The sequence below is a fragment of the Lepisosteus platostomus genome, chromosome 12 (genome assembly GCF_059453375.1).
Source record: "Lepisosteus platostomus isolate fLepPlt1 chromosome 12, fLepPlt1.hap1, whole genome shotgun sequence".
NCBI lineage: Eukaryota > Metazoa > Chordata > Actinopteri > Semionotiformes > Lepisosteidae > Lepisosteus > Lepisosteus platostomus.
In genome coordinates this window covers 9,412,259-9,432,474 of record NC_142622.1, presented here as the reverse complement: position 1 = coordinate 9,432,474, position 20,216 = coordinate 9,412,259, and the positions used below count along the sequence as shown (strand labels likewise).

Sequence of the window (20,216 nt, the reverse complement as noted above, 5' to 3'; positions counted from 1 at the left end):
GAATACAGCCATTGTGCTGTCAGGTTGCGCCAGACTAATGCAGAAGCGCAGCCGTATCAGCGGGAAGATTAGGCGACGGGGCCTCCGGAGTGCTTTCCTGAGAGAACGGAGATAAGGAGGAGAAGGTGAATGTGAACACTTGTCAAAGCAGATGCTGGCTCTGATTTGCAGTGGCAGGCAGGCTCCGTGTTTGGCCTCCCCTCGCTGCGTGCTGGCAGCCAGAAGCAGCTCTCTGCCCCCGGCCGCTTCGAGCTTCGCCGGCAAACCCTTTCTTTTGTCATTTGCACCTTTCGGCAAACCGGTACTTCCTCTACCACCGTCTCGCAACACTGCTAATAACTGTGTTATGTGTTAAATCATCACCGTGCAGCTTACTACAAAAACATTGGGCATTTTTTGTCTTTAATCTCTTCAATTCTGATGAATTACCATAACACTCGTGTTTTCTGCTTTCCGGGGACAAGCTTAGCAGGCTAAAAGGACAACAAGAAACAATCCAGGAAATAATAAACAGCTATTCATTTTAACGAGGCATCTGAATCAGTCTTTTTAATAAAAGGGAAAGAGCAATCAACAAGGAAATGACAAAAATATCTTGACAATAGTTTTATCATTTTGACTCTTGGATCACTGATCACATATTGAAGAGTCTTCACTGCAGCAATTTGTAACAGACTAGGCCCATTCTTTTACAATTGCAGACTTTTCCCTGACTCACAAATTTAAACCTCAATCAGTGACACAGTGGACTGGTACAGCAATTCATGTGTGATAAAACGATACAATTGTCTATGAGGTCTGGATTGTGCCATCATGAACACAATCTGGTTGTCTGGTTTCATCTCTCCTGTCTTCAGCTCTTTCCAAGGTCAGGCTGCAGGCCAATCTGATGATTGTGGAATTGCTTCAGTTTTCGTCCCACATCCATTCACTTTCAAGATACGTCAAAGGTTGTCCATTATCATGCTGGAGTTAATGATTCTCCTTAACTAGTTTTTGTAATGTGATGAGGTCAATTCTAGCATCTGTGTGGTTTCCCAAAATCAAGGCCATTTCTGGAGTGATACATTGTGACGTAATGGTACCCTCTGGATATATATATAACATTCCCTTTCTCCAAACTGTGGTTTTTTTAACTGTTGCGAGCTGCTATTTCCTTTCACTCATTTTTTCACCAATATTTACATACTGTAACGCTTACAGCCACCATTGAGTGTGAAAGCTGGCTTACCAGAGCGGTGACGTCACGCCCTTCCCTGTGATAGCAGGAGATCTCTCTTTAGCTCACCAGGCTGGGTCCCTGTTGAGTGATGCCGGAGGCCCGGGTTTGAGTCCCCGACGGTGGGGGGCCGCCCTGTGTAGGCAGCAGGCGAGGGCGCCCACCTGAACCCCGTAGCGTTACAATACATTACATGTTCCCTTGTCGTCTTGTAACATTTTCTGTTGAGATTATAATTCTAACGAGCTACCTGCTGATTTGTTTAAAAGCGTTCTAAAAACTTTGGCAAGTCTTAAATTTTGTGCTTTAAAATGCCCAGTGAGCTCTGGAGACCAGAGATTTTAGAACGGGCTAGTCCAAAATGTCTTCTGCTAATGTTAACAAGAAGCCAGCTGCTGCAACAGTTTCCTAATTGAATCAATGCCTATATGATTAAAACCTAAATGTGAAATCCCTTTCAGTAGCATCGAATTTGCTTGAGTGTAATCAGAGATCATTTTAAAATTGGTGTTTGTGTGTGTGTGGGGGGGGGGTGTCATCTAACTGCATAATAGCGACCCCTGGTGGCTGGGAGGATGGCTGCTGCTCGTTCTTAGTCCACAGCTAAGTAGAAAACCTTGTATTTCTGAAAGATATAGGGATTTAAAGGATGCTAGTAGAGAAACAATAGGCTATGTTCTATAAGCACTGAATGTGCAAATTCCCCTCACCAACCGAAAGGCTTCTGAGTTGAGTACTCGTAGTTTCCAATCAGAAGTGGTGTGTGCGTTTCCATTACCTCGATGTTTTACGATTTACAGATTTTAAGATTAATCAGGCACAAAGTAGTAAAGCTGCAGGAATCCTAATGCTTTTTAAAACTTTTTCTCCATAATTTAAACTTAACCCACTTTAGACATAGGTTTGTAGTGCTTTTTAAAAGTAAAATTGCTGAAGAGAATTTCAATACTGTACAGAGTAGTCAACACACACACGTTACCCATGAAGAATATCTACATGAATGACAGCTAACATAAATGTTACCAAGCCATTTTATATCTTTTTTTTTTCCAGTGAAAATTTTATGAGTATTTTTTTCCCTTATCTCATTTTATTTTTTCTAATACAATTTGGTCCAAACAGAATCAGTGTTTGTATGGGCACTTGATGCAAAGTTTGTTCTCTTGACAGCACGAAGGGCCCTTCCTGCTTTCATTCTGCACTTTCAAGCCCTCTCCGATGAAAGCTCAAGTGCCTGAAGCAGACTGAGGAACAGGGGCTTCACATTCACTCAGCTGTGGAGTCTGTCTGTGGGGCTGACAATCTGAAGGTTTGCTGCCTGAGTCGAAGGATAAGTTTTCCAAGGATTTAAGTCTGCAAAAGAAACACTTTTTGGCTGTATTTGGTGAAAATAAAACTTAAATATGAAAGGAAAAGCATAAGAAAGGTTACCAAATAAGAGTTAATTGATCCGAGGACTCATCCGGCCCTTTCTTGAAAGAAACCAGGGCATCGGCTTCAACAACAGTGTCCCTGTAGAACAGATAACATAATAAATTAAAATTTGCAAATAGATATAATGATATTTTTTGTTTATTCTGTCACGTTAGATGCCCAGTTCAAATCACCCGGATTTAAAGAACATGGTCATTTCTCCATATTGCAGAGGCATCTATGAACAGTATTGTTTTTCCTTTCCCCCAACCTGCTGTGAATGATACAAACAGGCGTCAGCACTGCAGGTTTGAAGAGGAAGAATAGGGGCAAGCAATGAATACAAGTCCTTTAATAAGGATTTGCAGGTAAGAAAACAGTAAAATGAAAACCAGAGGAAACTACTGGAAACTGTAGAAGAGCATTTAACTTCAAGAACAGGAGTCACTTCTTTATGGAAAGGGCTGTAGGGGTATGGAACAAGCTACCTGGTGATATCCTTGGATAACTTAACTACCGAAACAGCTAGATGGGCCAAATGAAGACCTCTTGGTGTTAACGCATCTTATACTGTTATGTTCTAAAACTCCACTGTATTAATGACAGCTGTTCGCTTAAATACATGTAATATATTTCGTGGCTAATTTGTTTTATCCCTGTTGTGCAATTATAAGAATACTTCAACGGAGGACTGAAGTTACCCCATTCCTAGACTCTTTCACAGTGAGAATATCTAGGTAATACAACAAGAGCTCATGTACAGTATCTCCAACAACGTGTCCACCATAAGAATTTGATCCTTAGAGATATAAAAAGAAGAAAGAAAACTAATCATTCAAGCATTTCCTTACAGTCAGCTTAAAAATAAAGACGCTTGTCAGAAGTGCTTTTAACAAATTTGCTATATTTTATTGGGCCTTCTTGTAGTAGAAGAGTTATTACAGAATCCTGAACTCAACTTTGAAATATGGCTCAACCTTTTAACGCCTACTGAATTATTTAGGCAAATAATAATGCCATGTGTATTGGCAGCTAGCATGAAATGATTAAACTGATAATACATCTTTTGCCCCAGTCTCTGTTAGTTAACTTCTACCTGAATTACATTTAAAAAGTTGGCTCAGATAATCCAAGTTTCCTTCACTACGCATAATGTAACCCTATAAATCACATATTTATTGTACTTCACCCTAGCAGCTGCCTCCCTGACTCATTCCTCTTAAGTGAGGGGGGTTGTGACAGCACTAATCTTCAGCTGGGGCTGTCACTTCTTCGGCTAGACAAGTGAAGGCCAAAGCACTCATTAAACTATTCCTATATATTCATCTGCTCGTTATGTCATAATTAGAAGTGGACTGAACTCCTGAAACAAGGATATGTTTTTCCCTGCACCTAGTACTATGTCCAACAAGCAACCAAAGCAAGAGAGTACCGCAGCTTGTGATATGAGGAGCAGGAAAGGTCCTTGACTAGAGGTTGATATGCGTCAATCAGTTTTTAAGAGCGTTGCCTGACAGTGCTCCATTCTCGGTGATGTGAATCCCCCTGTCTGATAACACTCTAAATAACAGGTGAGTGACTCCTGGCAGAAAGGAGATTGCCTGACCTTATTGTTTGCCTTCTTCTCCTCTTTGTTCTTCACAAATAAAGGTTTTTTAATAAACTGAAAGGTCCTCCACCACTGGCCGATGATAAAATGAAAGGAACCAGTGAGGTATGGTACAATGTGGCAGCGAAAAGGAGAAGCTCATCAGAAAATAACAAAGGTGCAAGTTAAAGATAAGGCTGCTGTCAGAGATTAATCCTGTGGGCCTGATTGTTTTCTTTAATACCAGTCCTGCAATAGCAAGCGATAAGTTTGCTGAGTAATTTGGTTTTTGGGTGAGGAAATAATATTCAGGTGCGCTCTGTAATTGATTTTCTTTTCTTTGGTTTTCAAAAACCAAAATGAAACACAAAAATGCTTTCACTATACTTTTCTTTCTTTTTTTCCCCTGGATTAATAAACTTGCTTTATTCAAGGGAGGAGAAGGAGGGGGGGGAGACCCTTGACTGAGCTTCACTGATTTTTTTTTAAAGGAAACAGACCTATTGTGGAGATGTCTGAATGCAGGGAGAACTGCAGTCGGCGGTTTGACATTTTGATGAGCTTGAAGAAAATTAAGTCAAAGAACAAAAGGCTCGAATCTATTAGCACTGTAATGAAAGCACCAGAAACGAAGGATAGGGAAAAAAAGTTGGTCCTCCTCTAATTTTAGTGAAAAATAATAATATTTAAATATGGTAGAACTATTACTAAAAGAAATATTGTTTTTTTTTCTAAATAGGCTTTTGAAAAGTTTTTAACCCTTTAACTGTCACTCAGGGGACCAGAATGTAGACAGAAATGTGAACTGTGGGCTCCAGCAGCCCAGACTACAGTGAGGAAAAACGGAGACACAAGGAATATTCATATTACCCTGCACAACATAATGAAACCCTATGATGAACTTCTCAACTGTCTGGTTCACAGACAGACAAAAGGGTTCATTTTTACCACAATCATTCTTTTCAAATCTTGTTTGGACTTACGAAGGTAAATCCTGCTTTGCTGCTCCAATAAGTAAAGGGAGAGGAGGCATTTTTAATTAAAGCTTTATTGTCCCCTGGGGGAAATTTCTTTTATGGCACAGTCCAATACAGCTGTACAAAAAAAAAGACAAACATTACCCACAGAGAAGACACTACAGCAGTGTAACTCTACTATTACTCTTGTGTTACTATGCTATGGAGCAACTGATTTAACACAATGGTGTGACAACGACTACACAAATTGTGTCAGTAGGAGCAACCATGCTGTCCATAAGAGCAGGAAATGTGTTAATCTGGAGCAAACTCTGTAACGAAACAGTTCTTTCCAGACGCTATGCGGACGACACAATCCAGGGTGGAGTGAGGAAACACTAGGAAAAAGTCATGCAGGAATTGGGAATGAATACGGGGGGGCATGTCCAAAGTGCGCAGGCGTCCAGGGGGGTGAGTCCGGGGCAAACAATCCAGAGGTAATGCAAACGGGGAATCCAAAAACGGGGAAAGTCCAAAGCCGGGCGGTCCATCCGAGAACAGACAGGTTAAAAACAGGAACCGGGTCGGAACCGGCAGGGGGAACAGGGACAGAAACTTAAAAGCATAACGGAGCCAGACGATTGCAGGTCCCAGGCTCACATGATATGGGAATCGGATGCAGAGCCCCGAATAAAGTGAGTGCCTGGTGTTTAAGGGGGATGGGAAGGAGGCTGGAACAAGGGGCAGGTGCACAAAATCAGGTCCGAAGTGAAAGAGCCGGAGCGCCCTTAAGGAGGAGGGACTACAGTCGTGACAAATCCCATGGGTCTTTGCTGGGAACATCCTCATTAGAGGGTATTGCAGTATTAGTAATCAAGCATCGCCAGTTCTGCTTCGCTAACAATGGGAATCTGGTGAGATAGTTAAGGTCTCTCCATGAGCCCTTGACTAAGAATGTCTTTTCACCCAGTACAAGACTTCAATCAGCAACCCATCCACATGGTGTACCTTACATGATTGTCTTCTATTCAGCTGTATCAAAGCAGTCTGTTTCAGGATTCCTCATCCGGTTTTGCACACAAATTGCCTTTGGTTATTACAAATAACCCAGCGCTAAATGAAAACACTCCTGCAAAGGGCACTCGCATAAAAAGAAACAAATATACTTTAACATTTCATTTCTCCATATCCTATGGAGAAGTCTGACTGGCATTTGTTTTGAAAAAAAGTCATCTGTTCTCTGATTAAAAGAACAGATGCACTTTACGGTTCTTAATGACAGCATTTCTATTCTCCGATGAGACGACTGCCGTCGTTATTAGGTTTCCAGATTGAGAAAACGCAAAGTTTAGAACAGAAGAACATGAAGCAAGGTTACAATCAGCAGGATGCCACAAGGTCTACACTGTACATCTGTTGTACAAAGGATCCCAGTGTCTCAGCTTTAACAATACGGCTAGATAACAGGATCCCACCTTTGAGTAGAGAAACGCTTATTAACTTCACTTCGCTATTAACTTATTGTTTCCTGGAGTCTATTTGTCACTGTTGTTCCTGAAGTTTGACTTTGTCCATGTCTTTCAGGTACTGAATATGCTTTCAGTCCATGCCTTTCAGATACTTGAATCAAGTCCACTCATATTGTTCTGTTTTCATGATTGAAGGTATTCAGCTCTTTTAAACCTGGATAATACATGGTATTACTATAAGACTAGGAAGGGACCTGGCTTTTCTTGTTTGAGCTGATCTCAAGCTATTCCAGTCATGCCCTTTTTGTAATGTTACATTGTCATAGCATAGTGTGAAAGACATTCTGAATAGCACATAAAGGTTCCTAGCCTTGTTTCACTTTGTGATGATTTGACTAGAATGCATTCATGGCTAAGACCATACCCCACTGAACACATTACACTGGTATTCCAGGATGGATCTAAAACCAAATAAATGGCAGACAGATGAAACGATCCCTTTCAGTTTTCACCATCACCAGTGCACTCCACTCGACTAGATCTGCGGCCATCTCCTGAATGAATACGAGTCACCGCTAACGAGCCTAGAGCAGCCAGGAAGGAACACGGTGAGAAAGAAACAGGTGCAGTAAAGAATTCTGTATGCTTCAGAGCCAGAGAAAATGGACAAGCAAGTCTTAGCTTGTTCCATTTGTGCCTTTTACTGAAGTGCTCCTGTAGATGGCTAGTCTCCAGGGCTGTTTTCCAATTACAGCCAAGCCTTTCAAAGAAGGTCATTATAATTAGAGCTCCATTTAGTTTTTCAGTGAAAAGCAGAAAATAATGTTTTGCAATTGTAGTCCACAACTGCTGTAATGTCAATGTGCCACACTCAAGTGCTTCTATTATGACTTTAAACTACATGCATTAAGGGTGTTAGAGATTGGTCTGACATTACAGAGTGTGAATGGAAGAACAGACATTTTAGAAACAGCTCTCAAAATCAATAACAGAGACCATCTATAGTGTGTTCTATAGTACAGAATCACCCATCAGAATAGTGATAATAAGCATATGATTTTGATGGTTCTGGTAAAATAAAGACACAACACAAAGCTTTTTTCAGTAAGGGCACAAACTCACTAGACAAGCTGACCTCCACTGTGCAGCACTAAATCAGAGGATATCTGACAATTCTCTGGCATCGTGTGAGATTGATGATGATCAGAAAGTGCAACTCTGCACAACATAGTGCTTTTGTTGGAACATCCATGTTGATGTACATTTTATCATAATAGCTGTGCAGTGCAGGGTTTTTAATGTCAGAAATGTAAGTTCAATTTTAAAATTTTTCTTTTGGTTTTCTTGGGTATTCAAAATTGTATTTTACTCATAAGATCAGTTTTTCATATACAGTATTTTCATAATGCATACAGAATTGCATTGCATAGTGCACAACACATCATCTCCAATTTGGACCAGATACTAAACAGAAGTACAATATGCACCACTGGCATTTTAGAAGTTCGGTCAAATTCTAATTACAGATATAACAGAAATATCAGATATAAAGGGATAGCCTACTAGCTACCTACATCAGGCCTACACCTACTATCAATCTGCAACTCACAACTGATAACCGACTGAAGCTAAGCAGGTGTGAGCCTGGTCAGTACCTGGATTGCTGGACAGTTGCTGCTGGAAGTGGTGGGGCCAGTAGGGGGCACTCAGTCCACAGTCTATGTGGGTGATGGGTGTGGGTATGGGTGACGGAAAAAGGCACCGTCCTTCGGATGAGAAGGAAACCTGAGGTCCTGACTCTATATGGTCACTCGAAAAGAGTTGGGGCATCCTGACCAAATTTCCCCCTGGCTTTTACCAATCATGGCCTCCTAATAATCCTCATCTATGAACTGGCTTCATAACTGTTCTCCTCCCCACTGATAGCTGGTGTGTGGTGAGCGTACTGGTGCACTATGGCTGCTGATGCATCATTCAGGTGGGGCTACACACTGGTGGTGGTGGAGGGGAGTCCCCATTACCTGTAAAGTGCTTTGAGTGGAGTGTCCAGAAAAGCGTTATATAAGTGTAAGGAATTATTAATTATTATTATTTAATATTTCAGTGTTTGGCGTTTACTCACAAAGCCGAGGAAAGCACAGCACCTGCTGTAACATTAGTATTGTTAAAACCCCTTCACTTACAAAGAATGGGCCAGGGAGGAATGAACTAGGGAGGCAGCTGCAAGGGTGAAGCTGGGGTGGAGATATGGAGCCTGAGAAGATGCACAAAAACTTGTGCATAACGGCTAAGTATTTATACGTAAGAGAGTGAAGACCTCCTCATAAACATCTGACAATGAGACTAGATAACAAATATAACGTTTTTGGCTTTAACTTGCCTGGATGAAACAATGACTGTCCTGGCCCCGAGATCAAATCCCTCAAAGGGAACAACCAGAAATACAGATGCAGATCTCCTCAATGATGGAGCACTTGCCTGCCTGTTTCTGTGAGAATGGACGAGCACCTAGAAAACCAAGCAGTGACAACTGCTACCGTTGGCTGAATTAAATGAAAAAAGGCTGGAGTGCCTACGTATAACGAAGCAGCCAAGTAGACACTGAAAAGAGAAGAGGATTTCCTGTAGAGCCTTGGCAGTCCAGGAAGCAGACACAAGCGTTAGTTGTGTTGTATTCTGCACCCAGCGGATCTTGCCCTTTCCCCTCGAGGTTCTCCTCTTCCCACCTTTTCCCGTATAAAAACGGGGAGAGATCGCCCTTGTCTGTCTCTTTGAACCATTATTTTCGTCCGTCGTTAATGTCTGTCTGTCCCTGTATTGTTGTATTGGACAAGACCGATTAGCACGATCGAGTCCATACTGGAGGTGATGTGTCGTGCACTATGGTGCATAAAACGTTCCCACGGGGGGATTATGGAGGTGACTTTATTTTGTTAAGCTATACTAACCTGCTGAGAATAAACCTAGTGGGTTTGAATGCTGTGTGCATCTTGTTGTTGACACCATGGCAGCTGCCCCAAACAGACGGCCCTTATACTTTGGGAACCCCCAGACTATAGACTCAAGAGGTCCTACCTTTCTGTGAAACTAGGTGGCATTGTCAGACTAGAGTACCCCCTTTGTTACCATTTTAAACCTCTGGTGTAACGGCTACAGAGCAGCAGTGCAAGTTTAGAATTGACCTCTTCCTGACCTTTTGTTTAACAAGTCCCTTAATGCCGTCCCCGTGAGACGTGAAATGTTCCCCTCGAGCACAGTGGTGAGATCAGGAAATGAGCATTGAGAATTTGTCTCACAGCCCAAAGCTGAGGGTGGGAAATAGCTCAGGTGCTGACCCGGCATAATTCAATAAATGTCCTCTGTACTGGATCCTACAGCTCAAATACTAATATTCCAGAGAGATAAAAAAATTACCGTCTGCTTCAATGTTTCACTATAATAGTATAGAGCTCATAATACATAATGGTTCTCCTAAGATCCAAACACTTTCCTGTCCTCAAATCTGAAGTCTATGGAACATGGAACAATCACAGAACATAAAGAGGTGCACTCTCTGCCCAGCTATCAATGTTTGTTTGCGATTAATGACATTGAAAGCCACTAGAAAGTGTTTTTAGTTTTCACGAAAATAATTGAACTCTGAGAAAGGATTCTACATACTTTTCAAGGGCTGCATTCTGCACAACACAACATGGAAGAGGGTATTTACAAAGAAGGCTGCTTTTGAAGTTTTCTTCTGGGCAGATGGTTGAGGGATGTATCTCCTTTTCAGGAGAAGAAAGCAGCTAATTGGTTTGGGTAAACTGATATACTGTATGATGGCTGGCACTGCTGTTTTCAAGCATGTCATCAGTCACATTCTCAACGAACACTCACAACGAAACAAAGCGATTATTTTATTGACTTTATCAGGTAGGACAAGACTTAGGATAAACATCGGATATGAGCAGTGAATATGTAGGGGTGATTTAAATGTCCTCTGGCGTTATATAGTCAATTTCATGAAGTTGTTCTTTGAACAAAATACATTTTAAATGGTACACTTTCTAAAAATGGCAGAGAACTCTGCAAATCGACAACTAATAAAAACAGAATTTTCCGGACGTACAGACATTTAGAGGTTATGGTGAATAATCCTACAGTTCTGCTGTATCATCTCTAAGGCACAGGAGCGAGTTCTTCCAAGAGCTACCTTACAAACTGCTTAAAATACTTGACAGAGCAGCATAACACCTTTTTAAGCATACTGTTTATGAAATAAGATACAATTTTGTAATTACTTTAACTGTATTAATATGGATTCATTCAAATCCATACACATCTATTATAGAAACTTCCACAGAAATCTAAGTCCAAAAGTATTGGCACCCCCTCTCTGAACAACACTATAGCAATCATGTCTCAGAATTTGGAAAAGGAAAGTTATGCTTGCTAAGATCGTGGATACCACTGTAGGGAGGAGAACATAGTCGCATTGACTGTTGCATTTATACAGTGCTTTAGAAACACAAACTAAAAGAATGTTAAGAGCAGCTCACTGCAGAAGGCAGTCTAATTCCTTGCATTTACATGTGGTTTTAAAATCTAAAAGATTTCAGAATTGCTTTATACTGTATATAGGAGGGGGACTCACTTCCTCTATTGTTTAAGAGCAATAATCACATGAGTGCTGTGGAGCAGCTTTTCTGCACCAGCAGGCCCTCAATCCTGTCGCTTTAGGGAGGAGTGAGGAATGACCTCGCCAGTTTAATTGAGAGGGAGGCTAGATTGTGCCAGTCATGGTGAGGCTTAGCCATGCCACTATCTTTAACACCCCTGTTCCTACAAGCAGCGCCATGGGATCTTCAATGGCCAATTAGTCACAACTTGGGTTTAAAGTTTGATCTGAGGGACAGCACCTTCTAAAGCACAATGTCCCCTGGCCACCCTACTGAGTCAGTCACTGGTTTGGAAACTCTGGCCCAGTGGGGAAGAAAGCCACCTACTGGTCCACCAGCACCACTGACAACAGAGGTTACCAGTCCCGGTCCCGGGGAAACACCCAAAGCTGCTGGTTATCACTGCAACTTAATTTCAATCCATCCTTCATTCAACCAACAAGGTGCCGAGTTGGAACTCTGCAGTTTTATTTTTAATACTGAAAAGGATTTTTAGTTACCCAAGAAACACAGTACTTAAAAGACAACCCCGTACTTGTTAATGAACTGAAAACAAAGAGTTCAAATTAAGCAGACTGCAATGTCAAGTAAGGAATCAATTATGTAATTCATTGCTCCAGTGGACCAAAACTTTGCCAGAAGGTGGTAATTCCGCTCTGAACAACTTATATGTGTTTAGCTGCTTAAAATGCTTTACCTTAGTGTATTGCTGTCCAGTTGAATCATAGTTAAGGCCGATGTAAGATTCATGAAACCCTCAGACCCCAGTAGTTCATATGGCGTATTGTTCAGTTACATCGGGTGGGGCGCAATTTCTGCTGGGTGCAGTGTCCCTGTTGAAAAAATGACACAAATCAAGTCCTTGAGGGGAAAGCCTAGCATTCATGAGTAAATACCTTGTGACCGGCATGGCCTTTAGTGGGGGAAAAAAAAAAGAAACAATATGACACGCTGCGTTTTTCTGTCTGATTAAAAAGTGAAGAAACAAAAAGGTTTAATATTTATAAGTACATTAGTGTAGTCGGATTCTAATTCACAAGCACAATGAATGCCAGCAAGACAAATAAGGCCACCAGACATGTTAATTAGAAGCTCTATTAGATAAATGCCTGCTAGAAACACAAGGCAGAGTTATTAATATTTCATATTAAAAAAATAATGATATTTAATTTTTCATACCGCACAACCAGCACGTCCTCACTAGATATTGTACAGGTTTTCCTCGGACACAAAAAGCCGCCCTTTTTTTTTGTTGTTGTTCTCACATCTGCCGATTTTTCATGCTTTCTCCTCGAGCTGCTGTCGTTAGCAAGGCAGCTGCTTCTGTATGCCAAGGAAATGACTGTTAATTAAACAGCCGACAGTTTTCATACAGGGCTCTGTGAAGATCACTTTATCGCGGGCACTGGCACAAACAGATTTCTGCATGTAATTGCCATGCTGGGTGACCTTCTGTAAATAGGTTTATTAGACCTGGCATCAGTCAAAAAGCCTAATTGAAGCACCGTTTCGGCATGTAACACAATCATCGGGCCTGCACATCTTCTGTAATAGGCACACACCTGCAAAGGAGAGTGCTTAGAACTGGCATTTATCCTTTGTCTTCACTACCTCCATATTAATTCTCATCACTCCCAATAAAAGGACTTCCTGAACCCCTGACAGGTGCTAAAACAGCCCTTTCTGCTTTTTGATGTCCTGAATTTTTTTCCTGACATCGCTGCAAATAAAAAAAAAAGGCAAAACGGCTGGTGTGAAAGCTGCAGAGCCCTGCCTGGAGAGTTTCTCAGGAAACCATGTAACTATGCAAATGAGGCTGCTCATGTGACAGAAGACAGAGGTGAGGGCCAACGGTATTCTGCAGAACACAACAACCCCACTACACGCCTGGCAGTAGGCAGGGCCCTGGGTTGCAGGGTGCAGCAGGAGTTCTGCCAGTGACTCTCGTTCATGTGCTGCTGAAAGACCCTGGTCATCAGGGTAAAAAAAGACTTGAAAGCTGTCTCAAAACAAAAAAAATCACCCCCTGTGACACAATGGAAATGTGGGCCTAGGGGCTCTGGGGTCTTACTCCTCTCAAATGATAACAATATTATTATTTTTTTAATGAAGTGGCTTGCCTGTCCTCACTAAGTGACTTGACAATACATGTCTTCGTGAGGGAACGTCAGGCAAGATAATAGAGGGGGGGTAGTATGGGCTCAGGGTGTGGAAAATCTTACACCTCTTGTAATCTTGGCAGGTTGACATTTATAGTATTTTGGGTTCAGATGTGACAGCTAAAAGTACAACTCTCAAAAAGCTACAGGGTTGCTAGCAAGCCAGTCGATAATTTAACCATCAAATCCGCAGTTTGTGTCAGTTCAGCTGCAGCAATGGAGCTCACACTCTAAACTGCAGCTTGTACACAAGATCCTCTTGACCACCGGCATTCTGCTGCCCTTCAAAGCGTTCCTTGTGGAGCTGTGCCAATGTTTAAATTGGCTCTAATTGCATTATCCACGACGGCATTGTGTAAAACTGATGCATTCACTGCGTTAAATCCATTCGAAAAAAATCTTGTGTAAAGTGATCTCTCCCACTGTCCAACTGACACCTACAGTAACAAGCAAATTGGAGGAGCCAGTCCTTGGATAGGAACTGCAATGTACAGATCCTGAAAGAACATGAAAGGAAAAAAAGCTATTAAACTAAACTAAGTTGAATTACACCAATCATTACTGTAATGTGATGCAAAGTCATAACCCTTATTTTTCCACTACCATGTCCATGTGTTTATCAAGCAAGAAAAACAATCACACAGTGTGATTTTCACTGCAAGGAGCAAACATTTTTATAAATACTGTACAGCAACCGTCTGTTGTATCTCTGCATTGTTATTCCGAAATAGTCTTTACTGATCCTACTGCCATTTTCATTTCAAAGAAGAGCACCGTTTGTCCACTGTGTCAGCACTTCCAGGATGTGTTCATGAGCCCCGCTTGTTTCATCTGTTTCTTCTCTGCTTCCAGAGAGAAGACAGGGATTGGAACAAAAGGCGACAGTGATGCTGCGTATGCAGTATTTCACTCCCCACCACCAAAAAAAAGAGTCGGATAAATAATCCAAACAAGTTAAAGTACGGCAGTGTGTGATTTTGATTCCGTTTGTGAATTTGCCCCCTGGTGACCACAGTGAAAGCTTGGCTCTTTTGCTGCAGTAATGTGACTCTCTTGCACCACCAAAAGCTGGTAAATAGGAATTTTGCAAAGACATGTGGCTTCTAGGATACACGTGTTAGCACTTACGTGTGTTAAGTATATGCTAAAAAAGAAAAAAAAGAAAAATCACCTTTAGACCTAAGACCTAAATGTTGTGTTTTTTTCTTCTTTTTACTTTTCAGCATGGAATTCACCTCTACGTGTCCCTAGCAGTCTCTAGCAGTCCACAGCTCCCTCCACTGTAACCTAGATAAATGAAGATGTTATGCAAAAGGTTCTCAAAGGTGAATTGGAAATGACTGAGCAGCTATTTTCTCCCACAAAAGGTTGTTTCCTGGTCAAACTACAACCTCCAGGGAAACAAAGATGGAAAATCAAATGAAATGAAAATACGAGACAGGGAAAATGTAAGCGGGAAACAAAAATCGAATCTCCCAATAAAAATGACAGTGTGAAGTATCGCTTTGAAGAGAGGGGATGGTGTCGGCTGCAGAGCACAAGTTTGAAAACATACTGTACGTAATTCTGGATAAAGTGAAAAACGAAGAAATGCAGTTCGGGATTGCCTATTGTGCACACATGTGCATGTATATATTTCACCTCCCCTCCTCCCACCACATATTCTGAGTAGTCATTCATTCTCTATTTTATATTCGCCATCTCGTCACGTTAATTAGAATTTTGTCTGAACTACTGAAAAATAGTTCTGAATTTTTAATTCAAGCAGAGAAAGCTGTAGGTCGTTACATCTACGGCATAGTCGTATTCCTTACCATAAAACTGAAATTTATTTCCAACCAAAATGTAAATCTGTTGACCTGATCTTTTTGTAGTATTGATGATACCAGGATTATCACTTTACATAGAAGACTTTATACAGAAGACAGAAAGATCAACACCAACACAAAACACAATTATAGCAGCACAAAACAACTACTTCAGCACAAGACACAGTTACTCCTGCACAATACACAATTACATCTACACAAGACGCAATGACTGTAGCATACAGTAAGACACAATTTCATCTGCACAAGACAATTGCTCCTGCTTAAGACACAATTGCCTTTGTGTTCTACAAAACTGTATTTTTGTTATTTTATTGTGTTTAATATATACACAAATACGCTTTAAATTAAATAAGATTATAATTTAAAAATAAGCATGGTAAGGTTTGTAAGTAAGGCAAGTATAATTGCTTCTTTCTAAAATTATGTTTTCAATACAGCGAGTTCTAAGTCAGACTTTTTCTTCTTATCTGGGCTTTTTTGGCTTTATGCCTCATGTGTTTAATTTGGATGATTGTGGCAACTTGCCTTTTGGCTCATTAACAACAATATAAACAGTAATTACTGTGATCACCTAATTAATTCGTAAAGCTCAGCACAGCTAATACGAAGCATGACCAAATCTTATCAAAAATTAAGAAAACTGTTATTGACATAATTAAAAATTATACACTGCAGAAAATAAAATAAACTCATGTTAAATTTTCATTTTTCACATTCTTTTTTCAATTATTAATTCATCAGAATTTTTCGAAGATAATGCTTAAATGATTTTTCTTTATATATTAGAGCAATAGAATTTTAATATTCCACATTTTTACTGTTTCACAGTCTCATTTAAGCTTCTGGTCTTTTCTGTATAGTCTGATGAAAAATCTCTCTCCTCCTCATCTAGTTCTCCTTATTTTTTGGCTATTCCTATAAGCTTCACATTAATTAGCTCTATTCAAAGGGTTATTGTGTGAAAATAATAACCATTTGAATTTACATACTATTCAGATTTTGTTAATTGGTCAGTTAATTAAGGGCTGAGTTAACATTGTTTAATACTTATCTAAACAAAGATTCATCTGTTGTGTTTTCAGGTGGTACAAGTGTTAAAAACTGACCCTTTCTTTTCAAAACAATTACATTTTCACTAAACATGGTACATACTGTAGTAGATACCAGGTATTAAAAAAAATCACAAAAATGAGCAGTTTCTGGTTTTAGGGCTCTTCTCTTTTTTTCATATTAATTTAATTTCCTCTATTAACTTTGATCACATGAAGGACGTTTTTGTGTTCTGAAATGTGTGGACATCCATTGTTTTTGCACTGTATAGAATTCACCCATCAATCCTTTTTCTGACTGCTGTATCCAGCCCAGGGTCGCAGGGAAGCTGGAGCCTATCCCAGCAAGCAACGGGTGCGAGGTGGGGTACACCCTGGAGGGGGACGCTGGTCCGTTGCAGAGCATGCGCAGACACAGACATGTCACGGGGGGGAGTCACTGCGGAGCTGGAACCTAGCAAGCAACGGGTGCGAGGTGGGGTACACCCTGGGCAGGACACCAGTCCATAGCAGGGCACACAGAGACAGGAAAACAGACTCACACCAGGGCCAATTAACCGAGCAGCATGTCTTTTTGGACTGCAAGAGGAAACCCATGGGATCATGGGAAGAACATACTGCACAAACTCCACTCAGTGAGCACCCCAGATATTGAACCCAGGGCCCCAGGTTTGAGGCAACAATGAAGACCACTGTGCCACCACGCCACCCCGTAGCATGGAATCAGACAGTGCATACAGTACACCTTATATTTTTATTAAAAATAAATGTATTTTAGAAATGTATTCCAGGATTTTCTTATGTAAATATTTAAGTAATTGATAATCGTTCAAAAATAAAATATATAGATTCATTATTTGATTGGATTGTTTAGATAGATTTCTGGTCCTCAGAGTCAGCTTTACATGTTGTATCATTTTCTATATAACAGACTCTGGAAATCAAGGTGGTGTTATAATGTAATGTAATTTAATATAATGTTATATTAAAATAAAAATAACTGTAAAATATTAGTACAATAGTACCAAAAGGAAGGTAGAAAAGGTAAGAATAAAGAATTATTGGTTGAGGTGTAACTAAGTAAAATGTCTTTTTATAAATAAGATTGCAAGCATTTGTAAAAACAAACAAACAAACAAACAAACAAACAAACAAAACAAAACACTAGTAGGATATTTTCTTTCTGGTTTCTTTTGAAGTCATCATAGTATAATATAAATCCAACTTTTAATTGGGGGTTTGCAAATAATGGAAGAAAACAGGATTACAAATAGCATCAGTGTATTTGCAGTTAATAGGTCAATGGTTCTACACTGTTGTAGTACAGCCTTTGGAGTTACTGCGCTAGTAAAATTAATGGGAGTAGGATACTCTTTTCAGAAAACCAATAACATCACAAAACATGGATTTAACAATAAATAACAAACACTTTATGAACAAATGTATCGAGTACTCTTACATTTTCCAGATGCATGATGACATGGCGCTGAACACAATAGCCTGCTAAGTGTAACCTCGATCTCACAGGTCACCTGTCTTGTCAACAGAACACGGAGGAGGCTGGAGCCTCCGATTGCCAATCATTGGAAAAGTGAGACGGTTACTTCCAGAACACGCAAGTCTCCCCTGCCCGGGACGTGACACTGGCTGGACAGGTGCCTCATTCTACCGATTAGGCAACGACTGAGCAAATGATACAATGATACAAAAGAGGAAAAAACTCAAAACCTACAGTATACCACACCATATGATACTACTATACTATTAACTTAGATCGTATATTGAATTATATAAATTATAGATAGATATGCTAAGATTTTTTTTTAAAACTGAATAATTAAATAAATAGCTGGAGATGCGATTAATATGCAAATACATTTGAGCAAACTAGCTTGTTATTACAGTACATCTCGATGTAGCTTTCTGGCGGTGCGCAGTTCATTTGCGTGGATGTGGGATCGAAAGGGAGAAGTCCAGTGGATATTTGGAATGTGTGCCTGGCAGTCCAGTGATGCAGTGGATTGGGAGTGCAAACAGAACACCTCTCTGCTTTATCTTGTCAAGAAGGCGGATAATGTCAAGGTGTCCCATTCAGCCTCAGTGGTTTAAAGACATATTCACCAGCCCTTTGCAGATATGACTGGCTGACATGCACATGGAACGTTACCTGTCAGCTACAGTATTTACCTTTGTGCATCACGCTGAGGAGAAGCACACATCCATCTCTGAAAATAACCCACTTATTAAAAAATTTAAAAAGATATATATATATACACTTGTTATCACTGCTCTGCTTTCTGTACAGGCGGATGAATTACGAAAACAGGAATGGTTACAAAGGAGAGGACACCGGTTGGCCCATGTACCCTGTTTGATAGTTAATTGTTAATTGATCTTAGTATTTCATCCACCATTCCTTGAAAGAACCCAGGTAATTGTCTTCAACAGCACGGCTGGGTGGCTTGCGCTATAATCCATACTTCCACAATCCAAATTAATTAAACTCCAGAGCTCTCCTTTTGTAGTCCAGTTTTTTAAAGTAAATTAAGTTTGAGCACCCGGGTTTGCCAGTGTTTATGTCAGTGGCTGGTTGCTCCGGGTGACGATGATCCCGGTGTACTTCAGTGTCCTTGCGGTGCAGTGTGTCGATGCCCCTGAGACTGTATACAGTTTCCCCAGCTCCTGATGTTTGCGTACTCCGGAAATCCCAAAGAGATCTTTTCCACCAGTCAGATCTCATTTCTTGTAAAAAAAAAAGAGAAATGAAAATGAAAATGAAAGCATTACAATTACAACGTTTTAAACAAAATGAACTCACTAACTAAAAATAAGCTGGGATTCTAAATAAATGTATACTTGTTTCCCGTAAAATTTTTGAAGACCTACTTTTCTTATAAGTCTATGAGGCTTTTTTGTGGGGGGGGGGATAGTGTATATGATGTCCATGCTTTAAGGTTCAAGTTATACATTCTGGAGTTCAAATGTAATCATTCACAATTTAAAACTGATTCTGAATTATTCTGAACTTAATTTCAGTTTCTGAAGCCTTTAAAAAAATAGAGCTTTACTGTACACGGTGGTACTCCAGTCCCTGGAGCAATAAAGTCCGGTCCCCGCCGTAACCTTCAGTAATATTATCGATTAAATTGTATTCTTGCTACGGGTCGTTTTTTAGCTGAAGGGGTCCTTAACGAAGGAAGACCCCTGGGAGCTGCTCCCTGGTCTACAAATGGTAGAGAACCGCTCATCTAGTCTACTTGCATTAATGTCAAGGTTTCGCACAGGTTCACAGCATGCAGCGTGTAAATAAATATGTATGCACTGAAAAGAAAAAGACTCAAATCACCGTTCATCTATTAGAGTACGACAACAAGCAAAATAAATCACAAAACATTATTTTTTGTCTGTCATTGAATATGTGCGGGCGAACATTGGCTGAATCTCACGCCTGTTCAGGAAAAGAAGGAAGAACCGAAATGCTAGCTGCATCAAAAGAAAACCAGCATTTGCCGAAGAGCAACTTGTCTTCACAGCTTCAATGTGCGGTGCTTAGACGCCATCTGCAGGATAAATAGTCTCACACACGTTTTTAAACCGCTGGCGGGATTTCCATTTCTTGAAAAAAAAAACGTCACAGAATCTTTAATGTCCCGTAATGGGTTACGAAACGAGCAGCGCCGTTAATATTTCTGCCAGAGCACATTCACCTTGTTAACATTGAACCCAAGAATTAAACAAATAATAGCAGTCCAGGTGTTATGGTTTCAGCATTTCAAGGCCAAATATGACACTATAAAATCAATTAAAATATAAGAATTTTGCAAATTATAAGAGGCAACAGACTCTGGCAGAGAAAATCAAGAACTTCTTTGA

At 40.3% G+C, this 20,216-nt stretch overlaps 2 long non-coding RNA genes across 4 annotated transcripts; both read right to left on the bottom strand.

The window, feature by feature from the left end:
• Positions 1-500: 500 nt before the first annotated feature.
• LOC148651042 (uncharacterized) lies at positions 501-13,077 on the bottom strand. Of its 2 annotated transcripts, XR_015925643.1 has the most exons (4): positions 12,866-13,077; positions 12,483-12,626; positions 12,001-12,136; positions 501-2,731 (listed from the first exon to the last, which is right to left on the bottom strand). It is a non-coding gene; the product is annotated as an uncharacterized LOC148651042 (long non-coding RNA). The 2 variants fall into 2 exon arrangements; XR_015925642.1 differs by having other exon boundaries at positions 12,483-13,077.
• A 4,474-nt stretch (positions 13,078-17,551) lies between these two features.
• Positions 17,552-20,022, bottom strand: LOC148651041 (uncharacterized). 2 transcript variants are annotated; one of them, XR_015925641.1, is made up of 2 exons: positions 19,690-20,022; positions 17,552-19,085 (listed from the first exon to the last, which is right to left on the bottom strand). It is a non-coding gene; the product is annotated as an uncharacterized LOC148651041 (long non-coding RNA). The 2 variants fall into 2 exon arrangements; XR_015925640.1 differs by having other exon boundaries at positions 19,790-20,022.
• Positions 20,023-20,216: the final 194 nt, after the last annotated feature.